Below are 13,049 nucleotides of genomic sequence, written 5' to 3' on the forward strand. Positions count from 1 at the left end.
TTCTCCCAGGGTGAGGTTCATTCATTGCATTCTGGGTATGCTGACCCCTGTGATTTCCCCAAATGTGGGAAACTCAACTGCATTATTTGTGGTAGTGTGGGACTGTGTTTGTGCTTTCTTCTGGTCAACTCTGGTAAAAATCAGATTTCTTTGTCTCAGATCTTCCTCTAGCCTTGTTCCTCTTTCGAGAGTTCCCTTGTGCTGCCTCAGTTGGATCTCCTTCACTTGACAGGGGGGTACCCGAGCAGCGACCCTTCGCAGCTCTAGCCCAACTCCTACTTACCTGCCAGGTGAGATACTATGATCATGTAGGTGCTTCTCCCAGGGCAAGGCTCACCCATTGCACTCTGGGTGTGCTGCCCCTGTGATTTCCCCAAATGTGGGAAACTTGACTGCATAATTTGTGTTTCCTCTGGTCGTCTCTCGTATAATTCAGATCTCTTTGTCTCAGGTCTCTCTCCAGCCTAGTTTGCTGTCTGTTTCCACTTCTCTTTTCTTGAGCCGCTCCCTTCTATGCCCTTGCGCACTATCCTGACTTCTCCCGTCTGCTTACTTTGTGCCTTCCAACACACAATGCAAACTACAGGTAGTGCTGCAGGGCCCACACCCTTTTACTTGCCTCACAGAGCAGCTCTGGAGCTGTTACAGTGCCCAGCTGCTGCAAGAAATCAGCTTGAATGCTTCAGGGGCTGGGGCATTGCCAACATGAGCCCCACACCGAAGGAGGGTGGGGGTGTTTAATGCGAACTAAGGGTCACCCAAGCGCCGCAAAAGGCCGCCATGCCCTGCACGCCCCTTTTCTCTTTTCATATGCAGACGAGGGTTGAAGCCAACTTTGACCCACTGCTTGGATGGCATTACCATATGCAAATCAATCTGCTGCAGGCCTTCCCCCAGGAATGCTTGCACTAGTTGTTGCATTTGGTTTGTTGTTTGGGGGTGCTTCAGTATTAGGCAGCCTTCTGCCCTCCCATGTTCATCTGAAAATATGTGTTCTCCCTGCAGTTGTTGTCCCCAGATGAGAGTTCCCTTGTGCTGCCTCAGTTGAATCTCCTTTACTTGACAGAGATGTGCCTGAGCAGCGGCCCTCCCCAGCCCTATCCCAAATCATACTTATTTTGCATAGGAGATACCATGGTCATGAAGATTGTTCTCCCAGGGTGAGGTTCATTCATTGCATTCTGGGTATGCTGACCCCTGTGATTTCCCCAAATGTGGGAAACTCGACTGCATTATTTGTGGTAGTGGGGGACTGTGTTTGTGCTTTCCTCTGCTCAGCTCTGGTAAAAGTCAGATTTCTTTGTCTCAGATCTTCCTCTAGCCTTGTTCTTCTTTCGAGAGTTCCCTTGTGCTGCCTCAGTTGGATCTCCTTCACTTGACAGGGGGGTGCACGAGCAGCGACCCTCCCTAGCTCTAGCCCAACTCCTACTTACCTGCCAGGTGAGATATTATGATTAGGAAGGTGCTTCTCCCAGGGAAAGGCTCACCCATTGCACTCTGGGTGTGCTGCTCCTGCGATTTCCCCAAATGTGGGAAACTTGACTGCATAATTTGTGTTTCCTCTGGTCGGCTCTCGTATAATACAGATCTCCTTGTCTCAGGTCTTTCTCCAGCCTAGTTTGCTGTCTGTTTCCACTTCTCTTTTCTTGAGCCGCTCCCTTCTATGCCCTTGCGCACTATCCTGACCTCTCCCGTCTGCTTACTTTGTGCCTTCCAACGCACAATGCATACTACAGGTAGTGCTGCAGGGCCCACACCCTTTTACATGCTTTACAGAACAGCTCTGGAGCTGTTACAGTGCCCAGCTGCTGCAAGAAATCATCTTGAATGCTTCAGGGGCTGGGGCATAGCCAACATGAGCCCCACACCGAAGGAGGGTGGAGATGTTTAATGCGAATTAAGGGTCATCCAAGCGCCACAAAAGGATGCCATGCCCTGCACATCCCTTTTTTCTTTTCATATGCAGACGAGGGTTGAAGCCAACTTTGACCCACTGCTTGGATGACATCACCATATGCAAATCCATCTGCTGCAGGCCTTCCCCCAGGAATGCTTGTACTAGTTGTTGCATTTGGTTTGTTGTTTGGGGGTGCTTCAGTATTAGGCAGCCTTCTGCCCTCCCATGTTCATCTGAAAATATGTGTTCTACCTGCAGTTGTTGTCCCCAGATGAGAGTTCCCTTGTGCTGCCTCAGTTGAATCTCCTTTACTTGACAGAGATGTGCCTGAGCAGCGGCCCTCCCCAGCCCTATCCCAAATCATACTTATTTTGCATAGGAGATACCATGGTCATGAAGATTGTTCTCCCAGGGTGAGGTTCATTCATTGCATTCTGGGTATGCTGACCCCTGTGATTTCCCCAAATGTGGGAAACTCGACTGCATTATTTGTGGTAGTGGGGGACTGTGTTTGTGCTTTCCTCTGGTCAGCTCTGGTAAAAGCCAGATTTCTGTGTCTCAGATCTTCCTCTAGCCTTGTTCTTCTTTCGAGAGTTCTCTTGTGCTGCCTCAGTTGGATCTCCTTCACTTGACAGGGGGTTGCCCGAGCAGCGACCCTCCTCAGCTCTTGCCCAACTCCTACTTACCTGCCAGGTGAGATACTATGATCATGAAGGTGCTTCTCCCAGGGCAAGGCTCACCCATTGCACTCTGTGTGTGCTGCTCCAGCGATTTCCCCAAATGTGGGAAACTCGACTGCATAATTTGTGTTTCCCCTGGTCGGCTCTCGTATAATTCAGATCTCTTTGTCTCAGGTCTTTCTCCAGCCTAGTTTGCTGTCTGTTTCCACTTCTCTTTTCTTGAGCCGCTCCCTTCTATGCCCTTGCGCACTATCCTGACTTCTCCCGTCTGCTTACTTTGTGCCTTCCAACGCACAATGCGAACTACAGGTAGTGCTGCAGGGCCCACACCCTTTTAGTTGCCTTACAGAGCAGCTCTGGAGCTGTTACAGTGCCCAGCTGCTGCAACAAATCAGCTTGAATGTTCTTCGTTGATTGATGGAAGAAACATCTTACAAAAACTCTCCAGATTATTGACTTTTTAAAGTTTTTCTAGGAAACGTTCTAGATGAATGCTTATTAGCGTTTGTCAGAATGTACGTTTGCAAAGTGTCACTGTGGCGCAATCAGTTAGTGTGTTCGGTTATTATCCAAAAGGTTGGTGGTTCAATCCCACCCAGGGACGTAATTTACCTTGTTATCAGATTTTGGTGATCTTTAAGTAGACAAGTCAAAATTTCAAACCCCCTCTTGTGGTGTAGGGTACCTGGCCTTCTCTGATGTAATCAGAGTTAGATTTGATTCAGTGATTTTATAAAAAAAACAGCTAGGAAGCACAATTTAGCAGTGGGTTGCAGAGAAAAAGAAATATGCTGGCAAAAAAATCCAATTGAGTGATTAAACAGCTCTTCATTTTCTGGCTTTATTTTTATGCTAACAAATTTGTTCTCTGAAAAGTGTCCACAAAGCCAAGTATCTGATTAACACCTTTGTAGGGATGGTTTTTCACCTATTACTAAATTAAACTTGCTTCATTGGAAAGGCAGCAAGATGCATCGTCATTTCAATATCTACTGAAATAATACAGGTTGACACCAGGAAACATTAACGCCACTGCATCCTTGCTGCTTTCTCATGTGGAAGTCTGTTTAATGTGAAAACAAGGTGATATCTAATTAGCACACAGGTAAGGAATTAAGAAAATCATTATTTAAGGGTGAAGATGTTTCTCACAAAATCGTTGCCCCAATGCATCATTGAAATTCAAGCTGGAAAGATGATTTTAATATATCACTTGTACATTTTGTATTGCTCTTCTGGTGACAATGTAGTTTGTTTTTGTCAATTACCATTTTAATAATAGGGTAAAGAAAATTAAGTGGATTTTTGAAAGAAAACAATACTGTCAATATACTATTAAACAAATTAAAATGGTAAAAGTTATTGTACTTTAAGTAAAAATAAAAGAGCTAAAATATCAATCCCAATTTTGGATTACTTTAATTAAAAAAAAATGCATATAGCAGAGGATAGTTTCAATCTGCCTACCTCTTGGTTATCGGCCCAGCATGCTTCCATTGCAGTACTCTGCTGCACATGTAAGTGCAAGAGATCCTGAAGCACTCACTCATCATGGGAAAGTACCAATGTGTTTCTTCGTTGGTTGATGGAAGAAACATCTTACAAAAACTCTCCAGATTATTGACTTTTTAAAGTTTTTCTAGGAAACGTTCTAGATGAATGCTTATTAGCCTTTGTCAGTATGAACTTTTTGCAAAGTGTCTCTGTGGCGCAATCGGTTAGTGTGTTCGGCTATTAACCAAAAGGTAGGTGGTTCAATCCCACCCAGGGATGTAATTGACCTTGTGATCAGATTTTGGTGATATTTAAGTAGACAAGTCAAAATTTCAAACCCCCTGTTATGGTGTGGGTACCTGGCCTTCTCTGATGTAATCAGAGTTAGATTTGATTCAGTGATTTTATAAAAACAGATAGGAAGCACAATTTAGCAGTGGGTTGCAGAGAAAAAGAAATATGCTGGCAAAAAAATCCAATTGAGTGATTAAACAGCTCTTCATTTTCTGGCTTTATTTTTATGCTAACAAATTTGTTCTCTGAAAAGTGTCCACAAAGCCAAGTCTCTGTTTAACACCTTTGTAGGGATGGTTTTTCACCTATTACTAAATTAAACTTGCTTCATTGGAAAGGCAGCAAGATGCATCGTCATTTCAATATCTACTGAAATAATACAGGTTGACACCAGGAAACATTAACGCCACTGCATCCTTGCTGCTTTCTCATGTGGAAGTCTGTTTAATGTGAAAACAAGGTGATATCTAATTAGCACACAGGTAAGGAATTAAGAAAATCATTATTTAAGGGTGAAGATGTTTCTCACAAAATCGTTGCCCCAATGCATCATTGAAATTCAAGCTGGAAAGATGATTTTAATATATCACTTGTACATTTTGTATTGCTCTTCTGGTGACAATGTAGTTTGTTTTTGTCAATTACCATTTTAATAATAGGGTAAAGAAAATTAAGTGGATTTTTGAAAGAAAACAATACTGTCATACTATTAAACAAATTAAAATGGTAAAAGTTATTGTACTTTAAGTAAAAATAAAAGAGCTAAAATATCAATCCCAATTTTGGATTACTTTAATTAAAAAAAAATGCATATAGCAGAGGATAGTTTCAATCTGCCTACCTCTTGGTTATCGGCCCAGCATGCTTCCATTGCAGTACTCTGCTGCACATGTAAGTGCAAGAGATCCTGAAGCACTCACTCATCATGGGAAAGTACCAATGTGTTTCTTCGTTGGTTGATGGAAGAAACATCTTACAAAAACTCTCCAGATTATTGACTTTTTAAAGTTTTTCTAGGAAACGTTCTAGATGAATGCTTATTAGCCTTTGTCAGTATGAACTTTTTGCAAAGTGTCTCTGTGGCGCAATCGGTTAGTGTGTTCGGCTATTAACCAAAAGGTAGGTGGTGCAATCCCACCCAGGGATGTAATTGACCTTGTGATCAGATTTTGGTGATCTTTAAGTAGACAAGTCAAAATTTCAAACCCCCTGTTATGGTGTAGGGTACCTGGCCTTCTCTGATGTAATCAGAGTTAGATTTGATTCAGTGATTTTATAAAAACAGCTAGGAATCACAATTTAGCAGTGGGTTGCAGAGAAAAAGAAATATGCTGGCAAAAAAATCCAATTGAGTGATTAAACAGCTCTTCATTTTCTGGCTTTATTTTTATGCTAACAAATTTGTTCTCTGAAAAGTGTCCACAAAGCCAAGTCTCTGATTAACACCTTTGTAGGAATGGTTTTTCACCTATTACTAAATTAAACTTGCTTCATTGGAAAGGCAGCAAGATGCATCCTCATTTCAATGTCTACTGAAATAATACAGGTTGACACCAGGAAACATTAACGCCACTGCATCCTTGCTGCTTTCTCATGTGGAAGTCTGTTTAATGTGAAAACAAGGTGATATCTAATTAGCACACAGGTAAGGAATTAAGAAAATCTTTATTTAAGGGTGAAGATGTTTCTCACAAAATCGTTGCCCCAATGCATCATTGAAATTCAAGCTGGAAAGATGATTTTAATATATCACTTGTACATTTTGTATTGCTCTTCTGGTGACAATGTAGTTTGTTTTTGTCAATTACCATTTTAATAATAGGGTAAAGAAAATTAAGTGGATTTTTGAAAGAAAACAATACTGTCAATATACTATCAAAACAAATTAAAATGGTAAAAGTTATTGTACTTTAAGTAAAAATAAAAGAGCAAAAATATCAATCCCAGTTTTGGATTACTTTAATTAACAAAAAAAAATGCATATAGCAAAGGATAGTTTCAATCTGCCTACCTCTGGGTTATGGGCCCAGCATGCTTCCATTGCAGTACTCTGCTGCACATGTAAGTGCAAGAGATCCTGAAGCACTCACTCATCATGGGAAAGTACCAATGTGTTTCTTCATTGGTTGATGGAAGAAACATCTTACAAAAACTCTCCAGATTATTGACTTTTTAAAGTTTTTCTAGGAAACGTTCTAGATGAATGCTTATTAGCCTTTGGCAGTATGTACTTTTGCAAAGTGTCTCTGTGGTGCAATTGGTTAGTGTGTAAGGCTATTAACCAAAAGGTTGGTGGTTCAATCCCACCCAGGGACGTAATTGACCTTGTGATCAGATTTTGGTGATATTTAAGTAGACAAGTCAAAATTTCAAACCCCCTCTTATTGTGTAGGGTACCTGGCCTTCTCTGATGTTATCAGAGTTAGATTTGATTCAGTGATTTTATAAAAAAACAGCTAGGAAGCACAATTTAGCAGTGGGTTGCAGAGAAAAAAAATATGCTGGCAAAAAAATCCAATTGAGTGATTAAACAGCTCTTCATTTTCTGGTTTATTTTTATGCTAACAAATTTGTTCTCTGAAAAGTGTCCACAAAGCCAAGTCTCTGATTAACACCTTTGTAGGGATGGTTTTTCACCTATTACTAAATTAAACTTGCTTCATTGGAAAGGCAGCAAGATGCATCCTCATTTCAATGTCTACTGAAATAATACAGGTTGACACCAGGAAACATTAACGCCACTGCATCCTTGCTGCTTTCTCATGTGGAAGTCTGTTTAATGTGAAAACAAGGTGATATCTAATTAGCACACAGGTAAGGAATTAAGAAAATCTTTATTTAAGGGTGAAGATGTTTCTCACAAAATCGTTGCCCCAATGCATCATTGAAATTCAAGCTGGAAAGATGATTTTAATATATCACTTGTACATTTTGTATTGCTCTTCTGGTGACAATGTAGTTTGTTTTTGTCAATTACCATTTTAATAATAGGGTAAAGAAAATTAAGTGGATTTTTGAAAGAAAACAATACTGTCAATATACTATTAAAACAAATTAAAATGGTAAAAGTTATTGTACTTTAAGTAAAAATAAAAGAGCAAAAATATCAATCCCAGTTTTGGATTACTTTAATTAACAAAAAAAATGCATATAGCAAAGGATAGTTTCAATCTGCCTATCTCTGGGTTATGGGCCCAGCATGCTTCCATTGCAGTACTCTGCTGCACATGTAAGTGCAAGAGATCCTGAAGCACTCACTCATCATGGGAAAGTACCAATGTGTTTCTTCATTGGTTGATGGAAGAAACATCTTACAAAAACTCTCCAGATTATTGACTTTTTAAAGTTTTTCTAGGAAACGTTCTTGATGAATGCTTATTAGCCTTTGTCAGTATGTACTTTTTGCAAAGTGTCTCTGTGGTGCAATTGGTTAGTGTGTAAGGCTATTAACCAAAAGGTTGGTGGTTTAATCCCACCCAGGAACGTAATTGACCTTGTGATCAGATTTTGGTGATATTTAAGTAGACAAGTCAAAATTTCAAACCCCCTCTTATTGTGTAGGGTACCTGGCCTTCTCTGATGTAATCAGAGTTAGATTTGATTCAGTGATTTTATAAAAAAACAGCTAGGAAGCACAATTTAGCAGTGGGTTGCAGAGAAAAAAAATATGCTGGCAGAAAAATCCAATTGAGTGATTAAACAGCTCTTTATTTTCTGGCTTTATTTTTATGCTAACAAATTTGTTCTCTGAAAGGTGTCCACAAAGCCAAGTCTCTGATTAACACCTTTGTAAGGATGGTTTTTCACCTATTACTAAATTAAACTTGCTTCATTGGAAAGGCAGCAAGATGCATCCTCATTTCAATGTCTACTGAAATAATACAGGTTGACACCAGGAAACATTAACGCCACTGCATCCTTGCTGCTTTCTCATGTGGAAGTCTGTTTAATGTGAAAACAAGGTGATATCTAATTAGCACACAGGTAAGGAATTAAGAAAATCTTTATTTAAGGGTGAAGATGTTTCTCACAAAATCGTTGCCCCAATGCATCATTGAAATTCAAGCTGGAAAGATGATTTTAATATATCACTTGTACATTTTGTATTGCTCTTCTGGTGACAATGTAGTTTGTTTTTGTCAATTACCATTTTAATAATAGGGTAAAGAAAATTAAGTGGATTTTTGAAAGAAAACAATACTGTCAATATACTATTAAAACAAATTAAAATGGTAAAAGTTATTGTACTTTAAGTAAAAATAAAAGAGACAAAATATCAATCCCAGTTTTGGATTACTTTAATTAACAAACAAAAAAATGCATATAGCAGAGGATAGTTTCAATCTGCCTACCTATGGGTTATGGGCCCAGCATGCTTCCATTGCTGTACTCTGCTGCACATGTAAGTGCAAGAGATCCTGAAGCACTCACTCATCATGGGAAAGTACCAATGTGTTTATTCGTTGGTTGATGGAAGAAACATCTTACAAAAACTCTCCAGATTATTGATTTTTTAATGTTTTTCTAGGAAATGTTCTAGATGTATGCTTATTAGCCTTTGTCAGTATGTACTTTTTGCAAAGTGTCTCTGTGGCGCAATCGGTTAGTGTGTTCGGCTATTAACCAAAAGGTTGGTGGTTCAATCCCACCCAGGAACGTAATTGAAATTGTGATCAGATTTTGGTGATATTTAAGTAGACAAGTCAAAATTTCAAACCCCCTCTTATTGTGTAGGGTACCTGGCCTTCTCTGATGTAATCAGAGTTAGATTTGATTCAGTGATTTTATAAAAAACAGCTAGGAAGCACAATTTAGCAGTGGGTTGCAGAGAAAAAAAATATGCTGGCAGAAAAATCCAATTGAGTGATTAAACAGCTCTTCATTTTCTGGCTTTATTTTTATGCTAACAAATTTGTTCTCTGAAAAGTGTCCACAAAGCCAAGTCTCTGATTAACACCTTTGTAAGGATGGTTTTTCACCTATTACTAAATTAAACTTGCTTCATTGGAAAGGCAGCAAGATGCATCCTCATTTCAATGTCTACTGAAATAATACAAGTTGACACCAGGAAACATTAATGCCACTGCATCCTTGCTGCTTTCTCATGTGGAAGTCTGTTTAATGTAAAAAAAACAAGGTGATATCTAATTAGCACACAGGCAAGGAATTAAGAAAATCTTTATTTAAGGGTGAAGATGTTTCTCACAAAATTGTTGACCCAATGCATCATTGAAATTCAAGCTGGAAAGATGATTTTAATATATCACTTGTACATTTTGTATTGCTCTTCTGGTGACAATGTAGTTTGTTTTTGTCAATTACCATTTTAATAATAGGGTAAAGAAAATGAAGTGGATTTTTGAAAGAAAACAATACTGTCAATATACAATTAAAACAAATTAAAATGGTAAAAGTTATTGTACTTTAAGTAAAAATAAAAGAGCCAAAATATCAATCCCAGTTTTGGATTACTTTAATTAACAAACAAAAAAATGCATATAGCAGAGGATAGTTTCAATCTGCCTACCTCTGGGTTATGGGCCCAGCATGCTTCCTTTGCTGTACTCTGCTGCACATGTAAGTGCAAGAGATCCTGAAGCACTCACTCATCATGGGAAAGTACCAATGTGTTTCTTCGTTGGTTGATAGAAGAAACATCTTACAAAAACTCTCCAGATTATTGACTTTATTAATTTTTTCTAGGAAACGTTTTAGATGAATGCTTATTAGCCTTTGTCAGTATGTACTTTTGCAAAGTGTCTCTGTGGCGCAATCAGTTAGTATGTAAGGCTATTAACCAAAAGGTTGGTGGTTCAATCCCACCCAGGGACCTAATTGACCTTGTTATCAGATTTTGGTGATCTTTAAGTAGACAAGTCAAAATTTCAAACCCCCTGTTATGGTGTAGGGTACCTGGCCTTCTCTGATGTAATCAGAGTTAGATTTGATTCAGTGATTTTATAAAAACAGCTAGGAAGCACAATTTAGCAGTGGGTTGCAGAGAAAAAAAATATGCTGGCAGAAAAATCCAATTGAGTGATTAAACAGCTCTTTATTTTCTGGCTTTATTTTTATGCTAACAAATTTGTTCTCTGAAAGGTGTCCACAAAGCCAAGTCTCTGATTAACACCTTTGTAAGGATGGTTTTTCACCTATTACTAAATTAAACTTGCCTCATTGGAAAGGCAGCAAGATGCATCCTCATTTCAATGTCTACTGAAATAATACAGGTTGACAGCAGGAAACATTAACGCCACTGCATCCTTGCTGCTTTCTCATGTGGAAGTCTGTTTAATGTGAAAACAAGGTGATATCTAATTAGCACACAGGTAAGGAATTAAGAAAATCTTTATTTAAGGGTGAAGATGTTTCTCACAAAATCGTTGCCCCAATGCATCATTGAAATTCAAGCTGGAAAGATGATTTTAATATATCACTTGTACATTTTGTATTGCTCTTCTGGTGACAATGTAGTTTGTTTTTGTCAATTACCATTTTAATAATAGGGTAAAGAAAATGAAGTGGATTTTTGAAAGAAAACAATACTGTCAATATACTATTAAAACAAATTAAAATGGTAAAAGTTATTGTACTTTAAGTAAAAATAAAAGAGCCAAAATATCAATCCCAGTTTTGGATTACTTTAATTAACAAACAAAAAAATGCATATAGCAGAGGATAGTTTCAATCTGCCTACCTCTGTGTTATGGGCCCAGCATGCTTCCATTGCTGTACTCTGCTGCACATGTAAGTGCAAGAGATCCTGAAGCACTCACTCATCATGGGAAAGTACCAATGTGTTTCTTCGTTGGTTGATAGAAGAAACATCTTACAAAAACTCTCCAGATTATTGACTTTATTAAGTTTTTCTAGGAAACGTTTTAAATGAATGCTTATTAGCCTTTGTCAGTATGTACTTTTGCAAAGTGTCTCTGTGGCGCAATCAGTTAGTGTGTACGGCTATTAACCAAAAGGTTGGTGGTTCAATCCCACCCAGGGACGTAATTGACCTTGTTATCAGATTTTGGTGATCTTTAAGTAGACAAGTCAAATTTCATACCCCCTGTTATGGTGTAGGGTACCTGGCCTTCTCTGATGTAATCAGAGTTAGATTTGATACAGTGATTTTATAAAAACATCTAGGAAGCACTATTTAGCAGTGGGTTGCAGAGAAAAAGAAATATGCTGGCAAAAAAATCAAATTGTGTGATTTAACAGCTCTTAATTTTCTTGCTTTATTTTTTATGCTAACAAATTTGTTCTCTGAAAAGTGTCCACAAAGCCAAGTCTCTGATTAACACCTTTGTAGGGATGGTTTTTCACCTATTACTAAATTAAACTTGCTTCATTGGAAAGGCAGCAAGATGCATCCTCATTTCAATGTCTACTGAAATAATACAGGTTGACACCAGGAAACATTAACGCCACTGCATCCTTGCTGCTTTCTCATGTGGAAGTCTGTTTAATGTGAAAACAAGGTGATATCTAATTAGCACACAGGTAAGGAATTACGAAAATCTTTATTTAAGGGTGAAGATGTTTCTCACAAAATTGTTGCCCCAATGCATCATTGAAATTCAAGCTGGAAAAATGATTTTAATATATCACTTGTACATTTTGTATTGCTCTTCTGGTGACAATGTAGTTTTTTTTGTCAATTACCATTTTAATAACAGGGTAAAGAAAATTAAGTGGATTTTTGAAAGAAAACTATACTGTCAATATACTATTAAAACAAATTAAAATGGTAAAAGTTATTGTACTTTAAGTAAAAATAAAAGAGCAAAAATATCAATCCCAGTTTTGATTACTTAAATTAACAAAAAAAATGCATATAGCAAAGGATAGTTTCAATCTGCCTACCTCTGGGTTATGGGTCCAGCATGCTTCCATTGCAGTACTCTGCTGCACATGTAAGTGCAAGAGATCCTGAAGCACTCACTCATCATGGGAAAGTACCAATGTGTTTATTCGTTGGTTGATGGAAGAAACATCTTACAAAAACTCTCCAGATTATTGATTTTTTAATGTTTTTCTAGGAAACGTTCTAGATGTATGCTTATTAGCCTTTGTCAGTATGCACTTTTTGCAAAGTGTCTCTGTGGCGCAATCGGTTAGTGAGTTCGGCTATTAACCAAAAGGTTGGTGGTTCAATCCCACCCAGGGACGTAATTAAACTTGTGGTCAGATTTTGGTGATATTTAAGTAGACAAGTCAAAATTTCAAACCCCCTCTTATGGTGTAGGGTACATGGCCTTCTCTGATGTAATCAGAGTTAGATTTGATTCAGTGATTTTATAAAAAACAGCTAGGAAGCACAATTTAGCAGTGGGTTGCAGAGAAAAAAAATATGCTGGCAAAAAAAATCCAATTGAGTGATTAAACAGCTCTTCATTTTCTGGCTTTATTTTTATGCTAACAAATTTGTTCTCTGAAAAGTGTCCACAAAGCCAAGTCTCTGATTAACACCTTTGTAGGGATGGTTTTTCACCTATTACTAAATTAAACTTGCTTCATTGGAAAGGCAGCAAGATGCATCCTCATTTCAATGTCTACTGAAATAATACAAGTTGACACCAGGAAACATTAACGCCACTGCATCCTTGCTGCTTTCTCATGTGGAAGTCTGTTTAATGCGAAAACAAGGTGATATCTAATTAGCACACAGGTAAGGAATTAAGAAA

General features: G+C 38.2%; 5 non-coding genes and 1 pseudogene across 5 annotated transcripts; all 6 read left to right on the forward strand.

Moving 5' to 3' along the window:
• LOC135007856 (U1 spliceosomal RNA) lies at window positions 1–123 on the forward strand (annotated as a pseudogene; the record flags this gene model as incomplete).
• Window positions 124–275: 152 nt separating this feature from the next.
• On the forward strand, window positions 276–438 carry LOC135007859 (U1 spliceosomal RNA). Its single transcript, XR_010207749.1, has one exon. It is a non-coding gene; the product is annotated as a U1 spliceosomal RNA (small nuclear RNA).
• Window positions 439–1,109: 671 nt separating this feature from the next.
• Window positions 1,110–1,273, forward strand: LOC135007857 (U1 spliceosomal RNA). The gene has a single exon (XR_010207747.1). It is a non-coding gene; the product is annotated as a U1 spliceosomal RNA (small nuclear RNA).
• Window positions 1,274–1,425: 152 nt separating this feature from the next.
• Window positions 1,426–1,588, forward strand: LOC135007855 (U1 spliceosomal RNA). Its single transcript, XR_010207746.1, has one exon. It is a non-coding gene; the product is annotated as a U1 spliceosomal RNA (small nuclear RNA).
• A 671-nt stretch (window positions 1,589–2,259) lies between these two features.
• LOC135007858 (U1 spliceosomal RNA) lies at window positions 2,260–2,423 on the forward strand. The gene has a single exon (XR_010207748.1). It is a non-coding gene; the product is annotated as a U1 spliceosomal RNA (small nuclear RNA).
• A 152-nt stretch (window positions 2,424–2,575) lies between these two features.
• Window positions 2,576–2,738, forward strand: LOC135007854 (U1 spliceosomal RNA). Its single transcript, XR_010207745.1, has one exon. It is a non-coding gene; the product is annotated as a U1 spliceosomal RNA (small nuclear RNA).
• Window positions 2,739–13,049: the final 10,311 nt, after the last annotated feature.

Source organism: Pseudophryne corroboree, unplaced genomic scaffold (genome assembly GCF_028390025.1).
Source record: "Pseudophryne corroboree isolate aPseCor3 unplaced genomic scaffold, aPseCor3.hap2 scaffold_2218, whole genome shotgun sequence".
NCBI lineage: Eukaryota > Metazoa > Chordata > Amphibia > Anura > Myobatrachidae > Pseudophryne > Pseudophryne corroboree.